The following is a 19,680-nucleotide window of genomic DNA, read 5'->3' as shown; positions in this document are numbered from 1 at the left end:
GACGGACAGACAGACGGTCAACCGGATTTCTCGTCACCCTGATCATGTGTATATGTATATACATACATACACCCTAAATCTATCTCGATTAATTTTAGGTGAAACATACAACCGTTAGGTGAACAAAACTCTATAATACAACTGGTTGCAAGAGTATAAAAAGTGATGCTCATAAAAAGAATCCTTTGCTAAATAAAAGTTTATACTGACGGCAACTTTGTCTTCTTTTTGCTTTATCTACTAAGCCGCTAGACCATGCCAAAAATAATGAAAATAGTTATTATATTTCACATCCTCTTAAAAGTTACATTTTATTTGCTTAAATTTTTCTCTTTATGTTTAAACTCTGGAATGACCACTTTTTGCTAAACCAAATGTGAAATTTCCTAGCAAAGTGAAGAAGATTCTCGAAGTACTTGAACGTCTGAGGGGAATGATTTTTAACCACAGCAGCACTTTGTCTCTTAAATCAGCTACTTCTTTATCAGAGAAAAAGTTTTTTTTTTCATTAGTTACGGTTCAAAAAGCTGTGTACTAATCTACAATGTCGAAAGAATGAGTCAGCAATAATGACGGTAGCACTTTTGATTGTTTGTTATAGGTAAATTGAAGGGTCACTTATAGAAAGTGGACAAAGACTGCTCACTTTCGCCTACCAGTTAAATATTTTAACAACTACACTCCATAGTTTTCCTTAGTTTTTATTTTAGTAATGGGAAAATCGTTTTTGTCATACGAATAAAGAATCGAAAGGTTTTCTAACTTTTATATTTCTAAGATTTCTAAAATGCATAATGTTATGTGATTATATTTACATTTCGGTTTTAAATAATATACTATGTATATTTGAATATAATAAAGCAATGTTAAAGAATTAGACTGAAAGTTACACAAAATGATTGACGATTACCCATCGAACTTTACTTTTCAAGGTATCAATTAAGTGAAGAAGTTCCCTTGGAGGAATTCAGGATCTTCTGGGCGAGCGCCACCAAACTTGGGCGTTAAACTCGAGTCTGCGGGATCTGATCTCATCATCTAGGCCTATCAGCTTCTCCTCGTCATATTTAAAGCCGCTGGAGAGGTTTATGGAGCTGTATAACAGGAGCAACATGCTGAGTGACAGCACTGCACGCCTACATCAAAGGCAGGTCGGTAGGCACCCCTCTACCCGAGCGTAGTCTCACGACAGGAGGAGCCCTTATGCATAAGGAATCTGTGGTGGGGACATTTCTCGACATTGAGGGAGCATTTAATAATATCCGGCCAGAAGCGGTCATTAGTGCTCTGCAGAAGTTTGAGGTCAAATCAAACTACCAAAAGGGTAAGAGATTTGAACAATAAGGTGGGGTCTGTCGTCTTTACTCTGGATCTTAGGGATAAATGACCTATTGAAAGAATCACAGGCACGAGACTGACAGATGATAGCCTATGCAGATAATGTTGATCTCATAGTTAAAAGAAAATTCCAAGATATCGTTCTAGACTTCAAATAAAATGAAACTGAAGTATTCTTTCCTGACGTTGGCCTTGGTTAGGGAACTGTTCACAAGAAAGGAGGTGTGAGTCGGGGCATTGTCGTGGTGCAACTTCCAATTGACAGCGATGTCTTGTAGGACTTTCCACGTAAAACTTTATGTTGACGGTTTGTCTAGGAGGAACAAATTCAAGGTGGATGATGCCTTTGATGTCCAAAAATACAATGAGCATCGTTTTTACTTTGGAATTGCTCTTTTATCAGCGACCTCTTCCCGGCCCTCCAAAAAGGCCTGGTATCACCGAAACACACCACTTCTTGTTGCTTTATTTGGGAAAGCCTGCTTGATCATATCAAACGTCTCTATCGAAGATTTACCAAGTTTCACACAAATTTTAATCGCGTATCTCTGCTCTAACGAAAGCTGCATTTTCGGCTTGCATCACTCACAGAAACACGTCGCGCGAAAATGTTTGTCCTGAATCTCCAAGTGCTAAGAGATAACTCACCATCCGCTCGTTCGTTAACTAGGAACGTCCTCTGCGGAATCCAGTCGGTGCACGCACGTTTCGAAGTACAGTCGCGGCGGAAGTAAATCAGTCCTATTACTTTCCGGACAAACCCTGTACTTAAGCGAACTGCGGTTTTTTTGCATCCACTCCGATTGTAGAGAAACTATACAGACCTTGAGCTCGCTGACCGTAAGCTCAAATCTAGTTAAAGAGTGCATGACCTCGATATCTGTGATATAAAGCTACTTCCGTATTAAACATGTCTGGCTGTCATAGCGGAATCGGAAAATGTAAGGCTAACGAACTCGCTTTAAGGTTCACCCTTACAAAAGTACCTCTGTCGTGGTACACTCGGGTTCTTGATCTTGCGCTTCGTTGGTCAGCAACCAGCAATTGCACGGTTACGAAAGTCTTTTGGCCCAAAGTCGAACGCAAAAGAACCATGAAACTACCAGCTTTAAGCAAAGTTCACATGGACGTAATGAGAGGTGTTGTAACGGGGCAATATTAAATTGACACTCACGCGGGTAGGCTAGAGATTTTTGACGACTCAACTTGTCCCAATTGCAGTGAGGAAGATGAGCTGGAAACATCTAGACACTTTCTCTCTACGATCCCGGCAAATTGGCTGTAATAAATATCAACTAGCTCAATAAACTTGTGGCTGGTTCTATGTGCTTTGTAGATGGGATTTTCCGTGGTCTTATGAATATCAGCATATTTACCTAACCTACATAAAGTGGCAAAATAAACAGTTAGATATTGCTTAAAACAACAGTGAGACAAAATCTAACAAGTGTACCTTATTTTTTCGATGATCGAGCTGTTCTCGGACAACAACTGTTTCCTGGTTCTAAACGAAAAGTAAAAAATATAATTTTTGGGCTGTGTGCAGCTTGGTCATTTTCTGGAGCTTCATACATCGGGGTTAGGAAATAATATCAACTTAATTTTAATAAAATATACCACATTTTGATCAATGAGTATGGTCTAAATGCAACTTGCGTTTACAAAATTATCTGCAAGGTGGGGTCTAGGGAAGCCGATCTTATCTCTTATCAAGTAACTTTATAATTAAAAGATATGAATGAGATTCAGCTACTAAGATATCTTACAGGTGACCGCGGTTTTCGGTATTCGTTTTGGAGTTCTTCATATACGGATTAGATCCTCCCATTACAATTATTGTTTTGAGATACTATATTACTCTATACGTGTCCCGTTTAGTTCTGGATTTTACGAATAAAAGTTAGAGAAACAAAACTACTATACCCTATCCATCTTGTTTCGGGGATATAAAAATATTATGTTGCCCTTTCATATGAGCTTGAGTTATTGAAGCGAAAAACAGTACTAAAGTAGGAAGAGCAAATTTGGTAAAAGCAGGCATGCAGACAAGCTTATAGAGTCGAACATAAATGTCAAAAAGGGCAACACATCATCAAGCACAACCTGCCAAAAAATAATCAAGTTTTCACATGGGTAAATTTGTATTTCGTCTAATTCCAAAGGTTGTTGTAGTTTTTTCGGAGCAACGGCTTTTCGGATTTACATGTTGTTTTGTACATACCCGTCAGCAAGTATATGTCGGGTAATATTATGAATGGAGGAATGTCAAATAATGTCTGGAATCATTAAATAAATATCCACAATATTGGGCGGAGAGTTATCGATTTTTTTCCTAACGGTTTTATAACATTTAACACCAACTTCGTTTATACCGCATATTCTTTAAAACCTGGAAAAGTACAATGAGCACCGGAAACTTAATGCGAACTATATTGGACACCCTTTAAAGTAGTTAAAATTTTGGTTAGCCTCAGAACATCATGTTGACCATACGTGGAGGTAAATGCTCTACAGAACGTGAATTTTCGTAATATCTATCAAAAAATGAATAATGTTACACATTATAATATTGAATAAAATAAGCGTTTCGATATGGTATTAAGTTCTGTTTTCAAACGAAAAGGGAAGTGTAAATAATTCCTTAGACAAATATGCATATATGTCTAGGAATTACATAAGATGATGAGCTTGTTATACGGATAGACATGAAGTGGTTTTTGATGATTTTTTGTAACAAACACTGTAAGGTGTATCAAAGGTTTGCCGAAATTTGAAAATAATAGTCTGACAAGCATAAAAAATTAAGAAAATGTTATTTTGATTAAGAGCAGGCGTACCAATTGGTTAGATGACTATTTAATGCAACGAATATGCTTAAATAAATACCTGTACGCTTATTTCATAGAAGTTTTATTTGTAGAGAAAGGGTGATAGAAAACTCAAGGAGTATTACTCTGTTCGGCACTAAGCCCTATGAACTTTTACCAATACACAGTGGAAATTTGCTAAAATGAATGTGCGAATAAACGGGCTTAGTCATGGTCATAATCGAAATAGTTACGCATTAGCAGACTATTATAATTTATCCGCCTTTAATTTATAGAGATTGTAAAGGTGTTTAATGTTCGACAACTCCCAAACTTAGGACCTCCTTATGTTATTCATGAATTCCAAATTTAAATAAACTTTTTATTTGCCGCCACAATAATTAGTAAGCGTAGCAAATGATATATCTTAATCTACTATAAGTGAAAGATATTGCAGATATAGGCAACATACAAAATAGCGTTCCAAGAATAATGAGAAAGGTGATTTAACTTCTTCACGATATCATAAAAAAATTATAATGATCTGTGTGCAACTGAAGGAGTGCCAAACAACGGCTCTGTCCTTCTTAATATCAAACGGATATTTCTACAAACAGGGTGGTAACGGAATAAAAGCACAATCAACTAAGTACTTACTAATGAATACTTTCCCGCTGCATATTAGTTGTCTTTAAAAATTACAAGTAATAAATAAATAAAAATTATTATGTTTATGCCGGAATAGCTTACTTGCAATTCAATGGTTGCCCTATATTCCAACCAGACGTTATGGGAGTATGTATGTTTATATTTATCTTCAGCCTACATAATACAACTTTTTCGAATGAAATTTAAAATTTCTTTGCAACGGGAGTGATAATGAAAAACTTTGGCAATCGCGGAGTTAAGTGCGGGATTAGTGAAGTCTAAAAAGTAATGTAGTCCAAATTTTCTATAAAATGAAACATAAATGGTTCTATTAAAGTAAATATGTACTTTTTTTTAATAGATGAATTTATAAATACTTATCCCGCGTTGTACAAACACGATAAGATACGATTTTATGGCGTTAGAAAGAAAAGATCATACCAAAGGATGATCCATCTGGAGGTTCCTTATAATTTTAAAGAAAAAACATATAAACTCCAAATTTTATGGCAAATGTTAATGACAATAAAGAAATTTATAATTTTTCAAATGGTGGCCGCGGCAACGTCTTAGATGGTCCATCCATTAGGTCCAATTTTATCTGACTAGTTCGAGTGATAACTGGCGAAAGACACGTATCACACGTTTTGTTCGAAGGCCTGAATTTAAAACATAGAATTATCTGCTCACCGAAGTGGTCTCTTAATAAATCTATTGATTAATGCGATGTGTGGGCAGTAGAGCCGTCTTATTGAAACCAAATATCACCGATATCAAGAGCTTAAATTTCAGGCATCAAATAGTTGGTTATCATGGTGCAAAAACGGTCGCTATTAACGGATACGTTCTCACCGGCAGCTTTTTTGAAAAAATATGGAACGATGTTCCGGCCCACAAACCAAACCAAACCATTGTTTTTCCGGATGAAATGACAGCTTTTGAATCTTCTTAGGTTTCTCTTCATCTCAAATGAGGCAATTGAGATTGTTTACATACCCATTGAGACAAAAATGGGCCTCATCGCTGATCAAAATTTGGCTCGAAAACATCGGATCTTCTTGGAATCTTTCAAAAGCTCATAGAGCGAAACGATGTTGCTTTTGAAGTTCAATTTCTCAAATTTCATTGTTATCAGATAAAACAATGTGTATAATAAAGTAAATGATTTAAATAAATATATAATTTATCATTCCTTTAAGCCACTAAAGTTTGTAACGCTTAATTTTCTGACAATCATTTCTTCATATTCGTATATTTCTTCTTTATTGCTACATAACAACGACCTTGGCGTGATGCAAACCTCAAGTAAGCAACATAAATGATGTGTTTGCTCACTAGTTCAAGCTCAATTCCCTCCAATGTTGATACAGAGTTATGCAATCGCATCTTTAAGAAAACAAAAGACTTTAGAAACGAACTTGGGGACAATGAAGTTGACTACAGCGCGACTTCGGAAATAATATCACACACTTTTATATCGGTTTATATTAAAACTCTTAAGAAAAAACTTATATATTGCCTAGATCAGACGACAGATTCAGGAGAAGCAAAGTTTTACTATTTTTTCAGAAATCGTTAGTATGCAGTAGTCGCCCAATTGAACAGCAATTCCCAGCTTTATTCATAGTTATTTGCCTTATGTTTCATTTTATTTCTGCGGAGTTTCACATTCATAGCATTAAGATAAAGCAGGTCTAAGTGCCAATTTTTCAAGTGACAACTCACGCAAATTCGTCACCCTTTACAGTCAGATGACGAAACTTGTTTGACGCATCGATTAACCGTGCAAGATGGCACCTGCCATGACCAGTCAATCGTACCGCGCTCCAAAATAAAAAGGTGAAACAAGTTTTCGCATACGATAGATATTTTTCCAAACCTACTTGTATTATCCAGTAAATTAAAGGGGAGAAATATAATTATACAGCACCCGCGTTTTATTACACATAATCAACGAAGATGATCAATTTTAAAGACCGCATAGCCAACCCCAATTGAAGCGCAATTTCCTATTTCGTTAGCTTGACAAAAGCTAAGATGAAAAACAATTGTTGTCAACAGCAATATTAGCGAAATATTGTAGCCGATCACGCTTTTGTCATTTCACGCGACGCAAAACTGAAAAACAAAACGAAAGCGAAAACGACAAAGTGGTCGTTGACGGCAACAAGAGACAAGACAACCTACCACACAAGCAGTAAAAACACATGGTACTTCAGAGGACAGTGCTTTGACTTTATAGCATGCGGCACGCTGAAATCGCCTTCTTGAACTCGATAGTAGACACACTGAAGATGCATACGAAATCGATAATCTGCCGTTGCAGAGGCTGCTGGTATTTATACGTTTCTCTTATGCACACAACTATCTATATCCGTGAGCGCTTTTACGTAGAGAAGAAAATGCAAACACATGTTGAAAATAATGAATTATTTTAAGCTTTGCAAATCTGTCATGGAACAATGCAGTTTCAATTTTTACCAAAATAGTTTAAGGGGACTCTTTGTATTAACATCTCTAGGAAAGAATGGAATGATTTATTTACATAAATTCAAATTTCTTACTCTTAAGAGAGTATTTTATGTTGAACAAGTATGGAAGGGGAACCGAGATTCATTTAGGTCCCTCACATTCCATTACCAATCATATGGAGTGAAGTCTTTCGGATGTTATATGGGAGCTAGGTCAAGTTTTCAACCATTTTTTTTTGCATTTTACGTACAAAGATACACTGTTATCAATAAAACACACTCACTCATTTTCATAAAAATAACTCACATACTGACCGTATAAAGTCAGCCGGAAATTCCAAAATTGTTATGTTAGGTATATGGGAGTTAAGGGAAGTATTGACAACATTCAACCCATTTTTGGCACACAGACGTACCATTGCCAGGAAAAGATTATCACAGAATTTCAATTATATATTTCACATTCGATATTTGTGGTAAAAAGCCAACTATAGGTATAGGGGTCCAAATATTCGGTACCCAGGGGCTTGAACAGTTTTTTTGGATTTTAACAATTTTTGGTCATAAGGTGGCATATTTTGAAGGCATTATTCGTGCAAGGTTGTATCCCGTTATGTTATTTTGTTCTTGGTTTCTACACTGGAAAGGAAAGAGCCAGATGGAATTTAAAATTGTATTATGCGACAAGTAGCCGTGGTTGAAGTTCGCTTTCGCCCATTTTCACACTGTAACGTAAATATATCAGAGGTTTCCGAACTTACAGATGACTTTGTACCACATATATCGGTCAATATGTGGGTTATCCCAATGAAAATAAGAAAGCTTCGCAGTGTACCTTTGAGCCTAAAATAGATAAATTTGAGCGAAAACTTGGCCTAGCCCCTATATAACTAATATCAGGATTTTCGAACATACGGCTGACTTTATTCTATATGATCGGTTTTACACCTTTATGTATTTCCCTGGTATTGATTCTTGCAAGTTGCAAGAGTATAAAATGTTCCGTTGACCCCAATTTAGCCTTATTTGGTTAGACCCAACTACATTTCAGATTGTTCATCCGTTGAGTCCAATTTTCGGTGACTCGTTCGAGCATTTCGTCTGATGAATGTAAGAGGTTGCTTTTCGTCCCAAACGCGGCAATTGTTTATAAAAACCATTGAGCCAGAAATGGGCCTCATATCTGAAAAATCTTGGCTCGAAAACATCGGCTCTTCTTGGAACTCTTCACGAGCCCATACAGTGAAGCGCTGTCGCTTGAAAAGGTGAGCTTCTGCAGTTCTTGCGAAAGCTGTATTTTGTACGCTTTGAATTTAAATACGCCATGCGTCAGTCCACGTTGCTACGAACTGCGCGAATCGACTCAAGGCTTTCATCCACACTCTCAGCTACGGCTATTATATTTTCTTTACTGTACGCTCAGTAGGCCGATTATGCTGACCGCCAATTTTCGTAATAAATAATTTGTAAATGTTGTTCAGACGAAAATCTTTTATGATGAAATGCTAAATAATACTGAACAAAAATAACATCACATCTTGGCACAACTAACGCGTGTTTTGTCAAGAAAAGCTGTTGAAAAAAGTACTTCTACTTGGATGACCCGTTAAATCATAACATTAACTAACGTCAATGAAGGCGGCTTAATTGTTTCTTACATCCACTGCGTTTGATTATTGTTAGTAGGCAATGACCACTTGTTTGGTTTGTTGAACGCTTTTGATGTGATTTCCTGATTTGAAGATTCGCTAAGGGACATGCTGCGAAAACACAACAAATACACAGACAAAGCACAGTAAATAGGCGGAATAATGAAAACACGTAATGGGAAAATTTCTCTCAATCAAATAAGAGGATGTGCAAAACGGTAAAGCTACGCCGAGGTGCCATTTAGGGTCAGTCACAGTTTTGTGGCAGCTTTTCTACTGCTTCTTCTTGAACGTCATCTGGCATAAACTTGACTCAAGTGGTTGAACTGGTCATTATTTCTTCAAAAGTAAACAAAAAAAATATACCTTTGGGGAAGTATATTTTTCTAAGTAACGAATTTAAATTTTTTAAAGATGATCGTGTGTGGACGAGTTTAAATGATTTATTTTGTGAATTTCTATATATGTAGCATAATAGTTAAGTAGGCGTAAGCGACAATTTGTTAAGTGTTGGAGTCATACGGCATAACTTCGGAAAATTACAAGGGTCCCAATTTGTGGAAAGTTAACAAACCATAGTTTAGGTTATTCATTAGTTGCGTGAATACCAGCAAGGAAAAAACACCTACAGTATAAAATTTGTAAACAATAAATAAAGTATATAAATAACAAGAGACGAGACCGATTGTGAACTCAACAAAGCAAAGCCCAAAGTGGCGTAATTACTTGTCGCATGAATATGGAGAAAGTCAGCATCGGTCAGAGGTTGGAGAGGAAAAGTAAATGTTTGCAAGAGCGGCACACAACTTGACGGCAATAACGAACTGAGCACGTTGATGGTATTGCGTTGCTCGTCTTACGAAGCAAAAAAATTAAATGAAAATGTCTAAAAAGGTCATCGTCGATAACAATACTACAGTGGAGCGATTTGCGTTATCCAACTCATGTCGGTGAACGCCTTAGTAGAAAAGCTGTGGAAGTGTGCAAAATGAAATATTACCGGTGTGGCGGCTGTTAGCGTTTGCCAATTGGTGGAATACACCGTAATACAGTGACTCAAGAAATTGATCACAGCACCAATGTATGTTTCCAATCGATAAAAAAAAACTCGTAAATATGTTTTAAGTTTTTTTTATTTTTTTACAAAGGTAACAAATTCCAATGAATGCGTGTCTGCTAGTTGAACTTTCTACGAATAATTCTACATTTCTCAGCTCTATGTAAGGTTGATCTCGTAATACTATTATAGAATGACTTCCACTAAGAATTAAGATCTAGAAATTATTATATATTATGTGTTATTTGCAAAGTTTAAGTTCCAAGTTCAGAAAACCAAACCTACAAATTGACAGTTCAGGAATATTTTGGTATGACTCCAAACTAACTGTTCGACTATTCGACAAAAAGAATTATTTCAAAATTAAAATTAATCAATTATGATATCTCTACTTTATTGATAGTTTTTGGTATATTAAAAAAGAATTAAATACATTGAATTAATTAGTTATTGACTTCCTTTTCAGCTTCAGGGCCTCTTCGAATGCACGCTTCGTGTCATTTCTCATTTGTCACTCGCAGACAATTGCGGCTTTGTCGTGTATTATAGTCCACTTCCAACATCGTACCCAATGATTGCAGCGGGCTGAGCAGTTTTTTCCAGTATTTTGTATAGCCGATGATTGGTGATGACTTGGACTTTCTTAACATGCAATGGCTGAAAGGTGAGTCGCGGATTCGTGAAAACTACAAGAACTGCAGAAAACTACCGAAGAACACCATTTGCATAGTGAAAACTTTATGTCCGTTGGGTGATTAAATGTTACCACATTAGCTGAGCTTTCAATCTTTCCATTGATATTTGTACAATATGTATTGCAAATAGCGTAACCTGCTTCAAGTTGTCGCAGTGTTAGTGTTGGATTATTGGCGCTATACTTATTATTTGCCATGCTTTTGGGAGCATGTCAAGTGTCGATGAATGAGGGAAATATTTTCTCATTTTTTTCATCAAAAATATACAATTGTATGTTCGGTAACTACATTTGAGCTCTCCTTAAGTGATTTATCTATATAAGAATGAAATAACAGTTTTTTTGATATCTGCAGAAAATGCTTCCTCTGCATCACTTCATTGGGTAACGAAATACTGAACGGGCGCAACGTTAAGATTTCCTAGAAGGAATAAATGGAAAAAAATTAGTAAACAATCAAGTAATATGTCATAAAGACAAACATTTTAATGAATGAGAGGCTATACAATATAATTAAATTTCATTCAGACTGCTAGTTGACCCTTATACGCAGTTTTAATCGTTAACCAATTGCAACTTTTCGCGCGCTTTTGCCATTTTATGGTCGTAATAATCGTGCGCAATTTATCTTTACATCACACTCAAGTGCCAATAAAATAACCGCTTGAAGTAATGGAAATATTGCAGCCGTTCAGGCAAGTGTTGCTGAAGACCGCAACTTGTCGATTCCGAGATGTTCTCAAGAATTGGGACGGACCCCAACCACAATCTGGCGGATTTTAAAAAGAATTTGGGCTTACATCCATAAAAAATTATTTTTAAACATTTAGAATAAGCTGATTCTGTCCTGGAACAACATGAAAACGATTACGATTTCTTTTTAAGAAAATCGTCTTCTGCGGTGAGGCTCACTTTCAACTGAGTGGTGCGGTAAATAATCAACACTGTCGATTCTGGTGCGCAGAAATTCCACAAATTATTCATGAACAACTACTAAATTTAACTAAATTGACAGTTTGGTGTGGTTTTTGGTCTGGGGAAATCTTGGGTTCTTACTCGTACTTCTTTGGAAATGAAGCTGGTGACAGCGTTACTGTCAATGGAGAGCGATATAGATCAAGATTAACCAACTGTCTATGATCGCAATTCGAAAAAGTTGGTCTGGTTCCAACAAGATGGAGCTACGTGCCACACAGCACGTGCAACATCCGAATTATTGCGAGAAATGTTTGGAGATTCGATTATTTCTAGAAACTGTGGCATTGACTGGCCTCCAAGAAATTGTGATTTAACACCATTAGACTACTTCTTGTGGGGTTATTTCAATAAATTGGTATTAAGAAAGTTTTCTTCAACTTCAAGTTTTAGATGAAATTTATTTAAATAGTATTCGATTTCGAATTAGGTTCATCGGACTCGTTCCTGCAAAAGAAGTTATGGAGGTCATTATATTGATGTTATATTCAGAACCTAATTGTAGCGATTGTACTTCAAATTAAATAAAAAACATTTGAATTTTCTGATCTAATCTGAACCGAACTGAGAAAAAAATTAATGAATTTCCACGTATTTCAGTACAAATCTTTATTACCGCAAATAATTATTATGAAAGTAGGCTTCCAAACCAATATAAGCATGACGACGATTACTTTAATTTCCCATGCAGTTTTCTGCTGGGATAGATGGATGCCTTTAACGAATTTTGTATTTTTCGGTTTTGGCTTATTTTGGAGCGGAATTCGCTAGTATTGATGCATTTAATGAATACAGGGTCCTTAACTACGCTCTGCATCTGCATCTGCATAAAAAGTTTAAGGTCTTTTTATACGGTTCTAGCATTGACACGCTTCATAGCCAAAATATTGTTGAGTTGATCAATAAAAGATGTCGAGTGTTTCTGTTCTCTGCACTATGTCATTGATAGAGGCGGATATAAAATTCGAATGAGACAAGTTTTTAATACCTTCACGGCCATGAGACACTCTTGTAGTCATGATACATTTTTTCCATGGTAAAAGTTGCCAGACAAACTGTTCGGCTCTATAACCGAAAAGCTGCCAAATACGCACTATTTGACATATGGAGATCTAATTTCACAGGAAAAAAAAAGTTTGGAACAAACTAGGAACATGTTTTTCAGCGTTTTGGCGTGCACATTGCTATTTTGACTAGTTTGAGTTAAATTTGATCAGTTGTAATATAAATGATCAACATGACGAGCTGAGTCGATTTCGTCTTAGTTTTAGATATATGGATCTGTAATTTTGCTAAGTTCCCAATCATTTAGCGGAACCGATGATATTGGAAAACTATAGTATATTGCTAACAAACAAATTTTGTTATACTTAGGTATAATTATTGTTGTAAGCCTTTGTCTATTTGTAGATATTAAGCTACAAACCCGTTAACGATATAGCTAGTTCGCGATGAAGATAATCCCTAACCTACTCTACAAGCAGACAAAAGAGCATGCGTAGAATATGGGTCGTATAACAGTTGATTTTTATAATTTGGCAATATATATCAGAAAATAATTTGCTATAATAGAAAAACAAGATCGTAGATCAAAAAGTATGCAATTTTTTTACGAAAATAATTCAACAACAAAGGATTCAAGATTTTCGAATTCGCAGGTAATCGCATTAAAGGTGTAAAATGATAACATTGTTATTAAATTTGAATTGAAATTTAGCGTTAAAGTTGTGGCTTTTCGCAGTTAATTGCCGAAATTTGAATAATCTACAGCAACCAGCTAAAATTCAATTTGCCAATATCTGTGCATGCGTAAAATTACGGAGCTAATGCATATGCCAAATTACAAGTATGGTGCTATAAAAATGCAAATACTACTGTTATATTCAAAAATGTGTGTGTGTATCTTGCAAATATCAGATCATTTCAATCTTTACGCTAAATTCCTGCGCAATCAACAGACGCGCGTATTACTCGTTCACGCAGCCGCAAATTTGTACTGATGTATTCACATACATCCACCATAAGAGTCGCTAATGTACGCCTATACTAACTGTATGCAAATGCTAATATGAATGTGACATAGGTAGGCATGATGTGGCAAGACCGGCGGTGACGAGGTGCCGGCAATTTTTCATGCTCTACAAATTTCGATACAAAACACCCGTGTATTAATAATTTCTTAGATTTTTTTCTTAGCATGTCTTTCTCTCTGCACTAGTAGCACTGCCACTACTTTTTATGAACAGATCAACAATTCGTAATTTGAGCACATGATTTGCTCATTTTTACACCGAAATTTCCTCCTTGAATATTGATTGCGCTCCTTAGATAATTCAATAAAAATGTGTGGCAGTCATTTGCTGCAATAAATAGCAAACAATCACTTTTTTTTGTTAGTAAATTGTAAAATTGGCCAAGGTCCATTTGCTATACGCCGACCCCATCCGCCTTAGATATAAATATCCAGTCTCAATGTGACTTTCAATTATATTTACATGCTGGACAACGATTGGCCTTTCGGTCATTCGGTGATATGTAAATGATCAGTGTGGCCAGCTTTGTCGATTGAGGTAGTAGTCTGGTAACATGGGTTCCAAAAATCGATTTTTGTTTTGCATAATTTGAAAGTGCAATGTCTTGAGAATATACTATGAAAATTCAGACAGATATTCGAAATATTTTGGGAGTTGTAACGAGTTTTCTAGAGCAACCCAGAGTCTTCTATCTCGGAGTTGTTGAACTTTAAACGCGTTTTTCTCAAAACATTGTTTTTCTGGTCGGCCCGGGTTCTAACTTTTTTCCTACTGAACCGATAGCTTTCAAATTTTAAAAGGCTGTTTTGCTCACTTATAGTTCTTGTCGGTACTAACCATAATTTTTTTCACGCCTAACTTTTTATTTTACAACCCTTTCTTTGCAAAAATAAAAGGATTTTTTTTTTAATTTTGAGACCTAAAATTTTGCAGAAGCCTTTCTCTCAGCAAAAAGCTGCTCTTTTCTTGGAACCGCCAATATCGGACCATTATAGCATGTAGTTGCCATATGAACAGAATAATCGGAATCAATTTGGTACATATTATTACACATCGCTATAATCTACAAGGAAATTATTCAGATCACATATAGCCATTTAAACTAATCCATCAAAATCGAGAAAAATTTGTTTTTTTTTTTTAAATGCATGTGTGAACGGAATAATTGCTTCGGTACATTGTACTTTGTGGCAAAAGAGTGAAACCGAAAATTATGTAAACAGGCCATAGCATATTATTTTTATACATAGCGAATAAAAACTAAAAATTTCGATGAGCTGAAATGCAAAACGAATTTCAAATATGTTAATTGCCATATTTTCTTTGGGCATGTGCACCAACGTATGAAACGAAGAGCATTTGGTGTATGGCGTGTGAGCGCTGGCATGAAAATCGCGCATCGTTTGCCGCAAGCCAACACGTCATGCGCCCCAGAGCTACCGCTAGCTCAACGAACTAGTGCTCATAAAATGGGTTGTGTTTGCGCCAAAGTCACGTTAAATGACCAAACTCTCATATACCTACAGGCGAACAAACAAGCGTGAGCATTATGGTGTACGCCACGATTCCAGATAACCGTCTGGCTGCAAACACTTTTCATTTCCGCAATATTCTCACATTATTCATATTCCAAGCGAAAGTGAGATAAATTAAAAAAAAAACGTGTAAGGAAGGGCCAAGTTTGGGTGTAAGCGCACTTTATATATGTACTCTTGCAACTTACAGGAATCAAGGCCGTCGAAATTGCTATATTTTAGTTCGCGTCAGCTAAAGTTATGTATAAAACCTCATTAAATGTGATATGTGTGATATGTGATATTAACTCGACTGATGATTAGATATAGGTGATATATGATAGCTGTTAGTGAACAAAACTATTACACTCTGCAGCAACGTGTTGGAAGAGTATGAAAAAATTAAAAATATGATAATTTATTTGGAAAAACAAAGGAAACCTTTAAATTTGCACATACAAATTTTTGTTGTCTACCCATAATTGAATAACAATACAACCCATTAACTCCATGCCTTCATATATCCAGTGAATTCATTTCCATACTAGGCGACGTTTTTGTTATTTTTATATATTTATGATTTTATACAAAAAGTTGTTTCCATTGTCTAAGCATCATGGGTATCAAGTTTCAAAACGAAATGAAGTGTCGACAAATGTGCAAAATCCAAAGTGATTGCCCACAACCTGTAATTTGTCAAAACACCGCAGGGAAGATCATCTTCTATTCATCAGTGCGACTTTGAAGGGAAGTAAAGAAAAACAAATTTGGTTATAAGGTCAATGGTATCCCAAAAGTTGCCTCTATTCATAATATTTACGATTTTTGGAATTTATTAACTGCCGTCAGAGCGTTCTGGAAACTGCAGTCGTTAACTTTTGAGTTATAAATAATATAACTAACACGATTTTCTTTTAACTATATGTATGTACTATATATATTCGTATAGCACTCTATTATATAATGTAATGAAAACTTACACATAAAAATAATATTACACTGGCAAACAAATTTGTAATGTAAACTATGTATTGGCCTGACCCCTTAATTAAAATCATTCATTTGGTACACCGTTAAATAATGTCGAATAAAGGTGTTCCGTAGAGCCGCCGGTTTCACGCATAAGTTACTAATCATAATTCTTATAAGCTGAAGGTGAAGATAAAATAAAATATTAAACATGGAAGAGATAATATCATGAGCGCGACAATAGCAATTAACAGCGTGACTACGCGTTGGCTATCGCGATCATTGATGGACGCACTGCTGCCAATTTATTATCCACTTTCTCCGAATTTCGCTGATGAATTCAGATTTATTGCGCAATCACACTTAATCGTGTTTCAAAAAAATTAAGTGAAGAACATTGGTAAATCCATGCATTGTTTTTACGAAAATATTGATAAGAGTATGGCAAGGAAGATTAAAATTCGATGGAATGATATAAAGGGATGTAAAACTGTAAAATTCGTGTGCAAAACGGTAGGTCAAAAATACACAAAGTTCCTGCCCACTCTTGGTGAAGAAGACTACAGAAATATGATTGGAATAATTGGAATAATCAGTGGTTACAGTCTGGTGATGGCAGACACCTGCTGAATAATTCCCGGTAAGTGCTGGCATCCCGAAGGATGACTACTTCTCATGAATTACATATCGGACTTCCATCTGGCATCGCTAATGGCCAAAAGTGGTATACGCGTGGCTCCAAATCAACAAGAGTAACATAACGTAGCCTAAACTAATATACCACTTAGGGAACTATACAGGGCTTCATTGCTGAAAGAACAAATCTTAGATGTGAAAAATACAAGTGGAACTCCAGTAATCTTAGAATAACGCGTTGGCGGCCACGCTCATTGATGGCCGCACTTTTGCCAAGTTATTATCAACTTTCTCCAAATTTTGTTTTTCTCAGATTTATTGCACAATCTACACTTAATCGTATGCCACAAAAATTAATTGAAGATGATTTTACGCAATCCATCAGCCAAATAAGCAAATAGTTTTGTTTATAATTTACAGTCTGCTATCCGTAATCTAACCTAACCTAATATACCACTCAGGGAACTTAACAGAGCTTGATTGCAGAAAGAACAATGGATGGATAAAATCCACGTTAGTCCCCGTCACTGAGAACCAGCTGTCGTGGAACTTATTTAACAAGCCATCGAATTGCGCGTTATATCTATCATTATGCGTAAATAACAGTAAAATTCTATTAATTTTTTTTTTTTAATTTGTCTTCAAACAGCAATTTTTTGATATCTTAAATACTAAATACAGCTACAAGGAAAGTACCAGATGGTGACGTCAAAATCGCACTTATAAGTGTTTTCAGTGGATCTAAAAATTTATAATAAGAAAAAATTTATTTTCGATGACCCACATTGCAACATATTGGAAAAGGGGTACAAGTACTCATACAAGTTTGGAGTTTTTTCTAGTAATTTTGGTTTGGTTAACAATAACATAACATTGAAGCTCATCTTTCAGGTACTTGCGAGTAATATAGATGCCGGTTTTTATTGCTTTAGCAAAGGCCTTAAGCAACAGCAATTGCCACATATGGCTTCATGTGAGTTGCAAGATATTGAAACCTATGCCTATGGAAATTGATGCAGTAACGATGCAGTGCTCTTGACCCACTTTACAATTTCCTTTCCGCATACTCTATGGCTTTTTTAGTGAGTGCAACCATGCTCTTTTATCTTTATGAAGCTGCTCGAGGTGCAAGATGTGGCATCACTGAAAGCAAAGAAATCTCCAAAATATGAGTTATTACGATTTTCAGAATGTTGCTTATGCTCAATGTCCATTGTATAAAAAATATTCAACCGACTGTGTTGCTACCTAGCGCTAAGAGCGCGTCTTCAAAGTAGTTAATTCAAAGTGCATTTACAGCACTCTTAATAATTATAAAGGCACTACGTTGCACACACGCTTGCAAGTTTGTTTCGCATTCAAATTTTTATGGCGCGATAAGTCTCGCAATTTTTAATCGTTTCATTGTATGTATTTATTGCACAGTTTTGTTGTAATCTTTGTCTTCCGACAATAATGTGGAAATACAGAGAACTGCCTCTACAAGAACATGCGTGTAAAAAAGGTATCTCAAACTTTTCAAAATCAATGGTTTTATGTCGTAAGACTTCGACAAGAATTTTAATTATTCTTGAAATCAGCAGATTTGCAAAACGATATAGCGGTTAATAAATTCACTCCTTTCTGTAAATGTTTCCAAGTGAAGATGATCACCAAACAAAAAACCTTAATAACCTTCAGTAGATATACAAAAAGTATCCTAAATTTTAAATAAAACGGAAAATATTTAATTATCCCTTAATATTTTTTTTTGCCTTCCATGTAATCCCCACCAGATGTAATACATTTATGCCAACGATTTTTCTAGCTCTCGAAACACTTTTCATAAGCTTTTTTGGGATATCCTTCATCAAGCATGTCCAAAGAGACTTTACGGTACTCTTGTTGAGAAAAATCAGCTTCATTGGGATAAGTCGAGCAAGAACGGATTCCACATCATAAATATCCACCAAATTCATTCGAACGGACTTTTAGTATTTAAATCAGTTGAAGAGGTGGAAGGTCGTTCAGAACGAGACATATTTTCAAAGATCTTTCGACAGTTTTTCAAGGCTTTACGCCACTCAAAGGCTTGTGTTTTTGATAAAACTGAATCACCATAAGTCTTTCCTAATATTCACAAGGATTCTGCACAAGAAATGTTGGTTAAAAATACAATTTTTGAGACAAATTCTTAAAAAAATCTGAACTCACTACTGAGGTGTACAGACTTAAGCAGCTGCTCCAAACAAACTGGTATACAGATCGCGCTCAAGTAATTGAGGACAGTTCTACCAGCTTAGCAAAATACATTTTTTGAAAATCATTTACTCTAGGAATTTAATTATAAATTTCGGGTGCTTTTTTAAATTAATTTACTAATTATTTGGATTGTGTCTTATCATTTTTATTTTTGAAATGATAAGAAAACATCAATTAACCATTAACTATAAATTCTTCTTATATTTCCTTGACTATTATATCTTGAACAGGTGATGCTAGTATAAAGTTTGTAACTCCAAAAAAGGAAGCTTCGAAATAGAGTTGCTTTAGCTAACTCCTTTTTTCACACCAAGAGCTTCTCAAATTTCACAGATTATTATCTAATAGATTGCCATAATTTTTCCCTTTTCATGTTGCAAAAATGCGCAAGTGAAGTGAATTAAAGCTACAGTGTAGCCTAAATTAACGTTGTGTGTTGATATTAAATATTGCACACAAGCTTATGCTTTACTCCATCGAGTTTTTCCCCTTTTGTCTTGATTCTTCCTCAGTTAGTTAAAGTCCATTGTTTGTTATCGTCAATGAGTTACCATGCAACATTACCAATACACACCCAACTGCAAAAAAAAAACACAGACGAGACTATGTACAAAAGTACTTATATACTCTACGTATATATGCATATGT

Source organism: Bactrocera tryoni, chromosome 1 (genome assembly GCF_016617805.1).
Source record: "Bactrocera tryoni isolate S06 chromosome 1, CSIRO_BtryS06_freeze2, whole genome shotgun sequence".
Classification (NCBI taxonomy): domain Eukaryota; kingdom Metazoa; phylum Arthropoda; class Insecta; order Diptera; family Tephritidae; genus Bactrocera; species Bactrocera tryoni.
Note: the sequence above shows the minus strand (reverse complement) of the source record.